At 48.0% G+C, this 7,500-nt stretch overlaps 3 non-coding genes across 3 annotated transcripts in view; all 3 read right to left on the bottom strand.

Moving 5' to 3' along the window:
* The window catches only part of LOC149408367 (large subunit ribosomal RNA), a 4,065-nt gene extending 2,919 nt beyond the window's left edge, over positions 1–1,146 (bottom strand). Inside the window, exon 1 of the ribosomal RNA XR_016305641.1 lies at positions 1–1,146. This exon is cut by the window's left edge and continues 2,919 nt beyond it. This is a non-coding gene — a ribosomal RNA (large subunit ribosomal RNA).
* Positions 1,147–1,559: 413 nt separating this feature from the next.
* LOC149408366 (5.8S ribosomal RNA) lies at positions 1,560–1,721 on the bottom strand. Its single transcript, XR_016305639.1, has one exon. It is a non-coding gene; the product is annotated as a 5.8S ribosomal RNA (ribosomal RNA).
* A 331-nt stretch (positions 1,722–2,052) lies between these two features.
* LOC149408365 (small subunit ribosomal RNA) lies at positions 2,053–3,992 on the bottom strand. Its single transcript, XR_016305640.1, has one exon. It is a non-coding gene; the product is annotated as a small subunit ribosomal RNA (ribosomal RNA).
* Positions 3,993–7,500: the final 3,508 nt, after the last annotated feature.

Genomic DNA, 7,500 nt, shown 5'->3' with positions numbered 1-7,500 from the left:
CCTGACCAGGCATAGTTCACCATCTTTCGGGTCCCAGCGTGTACGCTCTCAGTGCGTCTCGATAATCGCACGGGGGCTTTCTCGAAACGCCTCGGGAATGCGGCGGGGCGTCTGACGACGCCCGCGCATCTTCCCTGCGACCGGCTCGAGGCCGGCCTTTCACTTTCATTTCGCCTCTGGGTTTATCAGTGTTCCCAATGACTCGCGCACATGCTAGACTCCTTGGTCCGTGTTTCAAGACGGGTCCTGTGAGTGCCCAAAACAAAACCACCGCCGACCGGGACGCGTCCCGTCCGAGAGCGCGCCGCTAACGACGGACACCCGACGCGCGACACCCGCGACGCACTAGACGCCGGGGGCCACGCGAAGGACGCCGCTGCAGCGCGACGGACGCCCGCGAGGGGCGGACGCGATCCTCGTTCTCTACCGTCGCTGCGTAATGTACGCCGCGGCCGTGGACACCGCGGCTCCGCCTCGCAGAGCGAGACGGGTCAACCGCACGGCGCATTCGACCGCGGCGCGACGGGTCGCGGTGTTATACTAAGGGAGAAGTGCACGCGCTCCGGGAGCCTGACGGCGCACCCGCGCACCCACCGCCCCGACCCGAAAGCCGAAGGCGAAGGTTTGCGCGAGGCGCGAGCCCCGACGGAAGACACGATGAATCTCCCCGTTCGCTCGTTTGAGTTCCACAGGTTTACCCCTGAACGGTTTCACGTACTCTTTAACTCTCTCTTCAAAGTTCTTTTCAACTTTCCCTCACGGTACTTGTTCGCTATCGGTCTCGTGGTAGTATTTAGCCTTAGATGGAGTTTACCACCCACTTAGGGCTGCACTCTCAAGCAACCCGACTCTAGGGAGAGAGACCGTCGCGGCCGGCTACCGTCACCACGGGCCTGGCACCCTCTGCGGGTAAGCGGGCCCCGTTCAAGATGAACTTGGACAGGCAGCCGTGACTAATGACCGCGCGTGTATGTATAACTCTCCTCCCGAACGCTACATTTCCCGGCGGCCCGCCGGGGCCGCAGGATTCAGCGCTGGGCTCTTCCCGTTTCGCTCGCCGCTACTCGGGGAATCCTCGTTAGTTTCTTTTCCTCCGCTTACTGATATGCTTAAGTTCGGCGGGTGATCTCTCCTGATTTGAGGTCGACAACAAAAATTTTATAAATTCGAGAAGTACGCAAAGCAACAGTGTGCGCGTATTCTCGCCCGTGCAGACTCTGTCAAGCGGGCGCGAAACCGACGAGCGTCCGCGGAGGTGCGCGCGGCCGAGAGCGCGAAGATCGCCCCGGACAGCCGACCGCTCGCGCGGTAGACTGCCCAGTTTTCAGCGTCGTCGCTAGCTCAAGGCTCGCACGCGTTCCTCCGCGTTTGGTATAACGCAAGCGGAAATCGCGCGCATCGAGAGAGCACTTCGTCAAATTTAACCGGACGCCGAGGTCCCGGCGCGCGTCTCCGAGGAGACGACGCGCGCGGGCCCCGGCGACGCCGGCAACGCTCGCTCTGCGCGCCCACACGTCCGAGGACGGGGGCGAGAGAACAGTCTGGTCGCATTGTGTGCGCGACCCTCAAACAGGAGTGGTCCGTCGACAAACTACGTCTTGCTCGGACCGCAATGTGCGTTCGAAATGTCGATGCTCATGTGTCCTGCAGTTCACACTCTGACGCGCATTTAGCTGCGTTCTTCATCGACCCACGAGCCGAGTGATCCGCCGTTCAGGGTAATAATGATAAAACAAACATAAATAGATACGTTTTAGTTTTCGGTTTTTACAATTTGGTTTGCGTTTTCGAAATGTTTATAATTCCATTCGACAAAAAGATTAATTTTGTACCGCCGCCTTCACGGCGACGGGTAAAATTTCACCGGACGAGCGGATAGAGGACGGAGCCCTCCTCCGCTCGACGCCGGCGGTTCTCGGTTCGCATCGGCGCCCTAGGGCGATCTCCGACGCAGTAATTTAGCATTCGTTCGATTATGGTTTATATGTATAATATATGTTTTGTTTCATAATAATATTTCATATCATGGAAAGCACAAACATTAAACACAGGAAATGATCCTTCCGCAGGTTCACCTACGGAAACCTTGTTACGACTTTTACTTCCTCTAAATGATCAAATTCGGTCAAACTTTCCGACGCGTCGGATGCCCGTGAGAGCTTCCGCGCACCAGTCCGAAGACCTCACCAAATCATCCATCGGTAGTAGCGACGGGCGGTGTGTACAAAGGGCAGGGACGCAATCAACGCGAGCTGGTGACTCGCTTTTACTAGGAATTCCTCGTTCATGGGGGAGAATTGCAAACCCCAATCCCTATCACGAAGGGGTTTCATCGGGTTACCCGGGCCGTTAGGCCAAGGAGGACACGCTGATCCCTTCAGTGTAGCGCGCGTGCGGCCCAGGACATCTAAGGGCATCACAGACCTGCTATTGCTCAATCTCGTGCGGCTATATATACCGCCGGTCCCTCTAAGAAGATTTTCATTGTACGCCGGTAGTGAAGACCGCGAAACGCACGACCCCGACGCGCGAACGCCGAAGCCGCGCGCACACGGACCCTCGTGATACCGGTTGCACGTCTATTTAATAGGCTAGAGTTACGTTCGTTACCGGAATTAACCTGACAAATCGCTCCACCAACTAAGAGCGGCCATGCACCACCACCCACCGAATCGAGAAAGAGCTGTTAATCCGTCAATCCTTCCAGTGTCCGGGCCTGGTGAGTTTTCCCGTGTTGAGTCGAATTAAGCCGCAGGCTCCACTCCTGGTGGTGCCCTTCCGTCAATTCCTTTAAGTTTCAGCTTTGCAACCATACTCCCCCCGGAGCCCGAAAGCTTTGGTTTCCCGGGAGCTGCCCACCGGGTTAAAATTATGAAACTTCGGCGGATCGCTGGCTGGCATCATTTATGGTTAGAACTACAGCGGTATCTAATCGCCTTCGAACCTCTAACTTTCGTTCTTGATTAATGAAAACACCTTTGGCAAATGCTTTCGCTTTAGTCCGTCTTGCGACGATCCAAGAATTTCACCTCTAACGTCTCAATACGAATGCCCCCAGTCGTCCCTATTAATCATTACCTCTGGTATCAGAAAGCCAACAAAACAGAACCGAGGTCCTATTCTATTATTCCATGCGTACAATATTCAGGCAAGTGTTAGCCCGCTTTGAGCACTCTAATTTGTTCAAAGTAAACAGCCGCGACGGCCCGCCTCGGTGCGCGGCCGACCGTGAGGCCGACCGACACACGCCGGCGGTGGACGCACCGGCGAGAAGCCCCGCAGACGTGCCTGTCGTACCGCATTCGGTAGACCGACACCGCAGGACACAATTTCAACTACGAGCTTTTTAACCGCAACAACTTTAGTATATGCTATTGGAGCTGGAATTACCGCGGCTGCTGGCACCAGACTTGCCCTCCAATGGATCCTCATTAAAGGATTTAAAGTGTAATCATTCCGATCACGAGGCCTCGGACGAGTCCCGTATCGTTATTTTTCGTCACTACCTCCCCGTGCCGGGAGTGGGTAATTTGCGCGCCTGCTGCCTTCCGTGGATGTGGTAGCCGTTTCTCAGGCTCCCTCTCCGGAATCGAACCCTGATTCCCCGTTACCCGTGACAACCATGGTAGTCGCATAAACTACCATCGACAGTTGATAAGGCAGACATTTGAAAGATGCGTCGCCGGTGCTAGACCGTGCGATCAGCTCAAAGTTATCTAGAGTCATCTCGAATGGCGACGGACGGGGCGCGAACCCCGCCGCCGATTGGTTTTTGATCTAATAAAAGCATTCCTCCCGTTACCGGTCAGAACCTCGTTTGCATGTATTAGCTCTAGAATTGCCACAGTTATCCAAGTAACCGTGTACGATCTAAGGAACCAAAACTGATATATTGAGCCATTCGCGGTTTCACCTTAATTCGGCTTTTACTGAGACTTGCATGGCTTAGTCTTTGAGACAAGCATATGATTACTGGCAGGATCAACCAGGGAGCTGCACCACCGTCGGAGGGTTTTTAATCCTCCGAACGACAGAGGCCCGCCCTCGCGTAGAGGGCGCGGACAACACGGCGTTAAAGAACACGCGACGGAGTCACCCGCACGAGTCACGCTCATTATGCGTACCGCTATATTCTCCCGCTCGGCGACCGTCGCTAGACGAAAGCTCCGCGGGAAAATTTTTGCTTCAAACGAAGAAAGCGCGCGTAGGACGGCTCCCGCCCGAGAGAGAGAGACCGCACCCGCGACGACGCTATCGTCCGATTTATAATTCCCATTCGTAAAACGTGTACACCGAAAGCGCACGCCTTTGGCGAGGCAACAGTGAGACGGGGATAAAATCCTCCGCCTTTGCTTTTGAAAATTCTGCTCGCGCGGAACTCCAGAGTCAAAACATGAGCGCGAACGCCGCGCAGAAGCGGGCGTCACGTAGTTTCTCGCAAATAACACCGCCGACACGACCGATAGGCCGCCGCAGTTTGCGAACGCCGTGCATCGAGAGCCCGCCACACTCGGCGGGCACAAAGCTGTGCCGGGTCGCGTTCTCGCTCGGGACGGCGCCGAGCGCGGTGCGCCCGCTCCGACCCCTCGAAGGCGCGCAGGCGGCCGGGCCGTCGGGCCTCGGGCGGCTCGCGAAACCGGGCACAAGGCGCTCGGTCTCGGTAAATAAATTTACTTTCGTATTCGCATTTTGGAAATTTTAAATTATTTCATTTAATCGGTGATACCGACCGACCGTTCCCGGTGAGTTTAAAAAAACTTAATACAGAGGTACGTAGTTATTTCAAATTTACACAATAAGAACATATTTCAAATAAAAATAAAAACTTAACATATATATAATAATAATAATAATAAATAACTAACATAACTAACTAAATATATAACTAACAGATCGAGCGATTAGTCATAATAGAACCGATATAGTTTTACATGACAAATTTTTTAAAAATAACTTATATCATCGATGTCGCTATTCCGAATTCCTGTAATATTCAAAAATCTGTTAGTGAAAAAATAAGAAAATACACAGATTTAGGAAATGAGAAAAAAAGAATTTGGCATTCTCAGGCTATAAAAATATTACCATTCGTTATTTCGGCTACCGGCATTATACCTAGCTCTCTTATTAAAAATTTAGGCGTATTAGATCTATCAAAAAATTTATATATAAAGATGCAAAAGTCGGTCATTTTGAATACATGTAGGATAACAAAAGATTTTTTTAAATGTTTATGTTGAGGGATCTGTAGGATTTATTTATAGGCCCCGTTAGGAGTTCTACCGAGCCGAACCCTCCGATATGAAAATATCTGGAGTCGGTGAATTATTTTCCCATTTGATCTCTGTTGAGTTGACGCGTTGTTCTTGTATTGTTTTGTATTTATTTTACTTTTTTAAATTTAAATTCCATTGACAAAGATCAATTTTTTGCTAATAATTATTGGCAAAAAAATTTTATTGGCATACAATTTTATTGGCATAAAATTATATTGGCAGAAAATTTTATTGGCATCAAATTTTATTGGCAGAAAATTTTATTGGCATAAAATTTTATTGGCATAAAATTATATTGGCATAAATTTTATTGGCAAAAATTTTTGTCAACTTTTTGTCAATTTATCTATTTGCAAAAATTGTAATCGCACCTAACCTGACCTGACCTAACCTAACCTAACCTAACCTAACCTAACCTAACCTAACCTTACCTAACCTAACCTAACCTAACCTAACCTAACCTAACCTAACCTAACCAAACCTAACCTAACCTAACCTAACCAAACCTAACTTAACCTAACCTAACCTAACCTAACCTAACCTAACCTAACCTAACCTAACCTAACCTAACCTAACCTAACCTAACCTAACCTAACCTAACCTAACCTAACCTAACCTGATACATAAAGAAAATTCACCCGGCACCCACAAGACTAGGCAACATTTTAGAATTGTTATATTATATCATTTATTCTGTTGAGTTAAAAAAAAAAAACTTAATAGACGACATTGAAATTAAATCAAATAAATTCATATTTACACGTACATTTTTTAAAAATATATTCAATTAAAAATTAACATTTTTACCTCTACAAGAGTCCAAAAACACTCGTCTGTGAAGTGTAAAAAAATAATAATAAAATTTTACTTTTAAAACATATGTAAATAGGAGAAAAAAAAAATCATAACAAAACATATAAAGTGAAGAGATTTTTGTATATTTATACACAAGTACATACATACATACATACATACATACATACATACATACATACATACATACATACATACATACATACATACATACATGCATAGTAAGAAAACGATTTTAAAAGGGATTCGAATAAAACAAATTCACCGACTATTACAGACCGCGATGCGCCCGCTCCGACTCCTCGACTGCGCTCAGACGGACGCCCGGGCGGTCGGGCCTCTCGCGGAACCGGCCGCAGTAGCGCGAGCCGCGTCGCCTCATCTCCGGCCGTCTGCCCGACTGCTCACGCTCGGTCTCGAAAAAATAAATTTACCCTCGTCGCTCACGTCTTCTCACTATCGAAATGTTAAATTATACATACATACATACATACATACATACATACATACATACATACATACATACATACGTACATACGTACATACATACATACATACATACATACATGATAAGAAAACTAAAAAATAAACATTTTCACACTGAGGGCCATTAAGTGCGGCCCGTTTACTCCCGCCGTTTACCCGCGGCTACCACCCGAAATGAGATCCTCTCAGCTCCGCTCCGGTCCCAATGCTCCCGTAACATTTAAAATTTTTTATTCTACGCTACAAGAATGACGTTCCGAATTCGATTCCGAAATAAAAATCTATAAAAATAAATAAATTACAATTTCACATTGAGGGCCATTAAGTGCGGCCCGTTTACTCCCGCCGTTTACCCGCGGCTATCATCCGAAATGAGATCTTGGCAGCTCCGGTCCCAATGCTCCCGAAACCTTTAAATTTAATATTCTACACTAAGAATGGCGTTCCGAATTAGATTCTGAAATAAAATACGTCAAAAAAAAAGTTTTTTTTTTTTTTTCTTTTAAATCACACCGTGCCCGGGGCAAATGGCGTCATCGGGTGCGTCGCAGTTACTCCCGCCGTCCACCCGCGGCCGCTACTCGATATCAGATCCCACTCATCGCCGGCCCCGCTGCACCGAACCGCGGCTAAATTTATTATTCTACACTAAGAATGACGTTATGAGTTCGATTCTGAAATTTAAATAAAATAAATATTTTATTTTTAAATAAGAAAATTTTGAAAACACGTCGAGGGCCGTTAAGTGCGTCCCAGTTACTCCCGCGCTTTACCCGCGCCCGCCGCTCTGAATTGCATTCCCTCACCTCCTGACGAAAATGATTTTTTTAATTTATTAATTATCGAAGACAATATTAGCGATTTCTAAAAGAAAATCTGAAACAGAAAAATCAGAAAAGGATACGGTCACATCTAGGAAAAAAAA

This window comes from Hesperophylax consimilis, unplaced genomic scaffold (assembly GCF_061612785.1).
Source record: "Hesperophylax consimilis isolate HC1 unplaced genomic scaffold, BYU_Hcon_1.0 scaffold_390, whole genome shotgun sequence".
NCBI classification, from domain to species: Eukaryota; Metazoa; Arthropoda; class Insecta; order Trichoptera; family Limnephilidae; genus Hesperophylax; species Hesperophylax consimilis.
The sequence above is the reverse complement of the archived record's forward strand: the minus strand, read 5'-3'. Positions and strand labels throughout refer to the sequence as shown.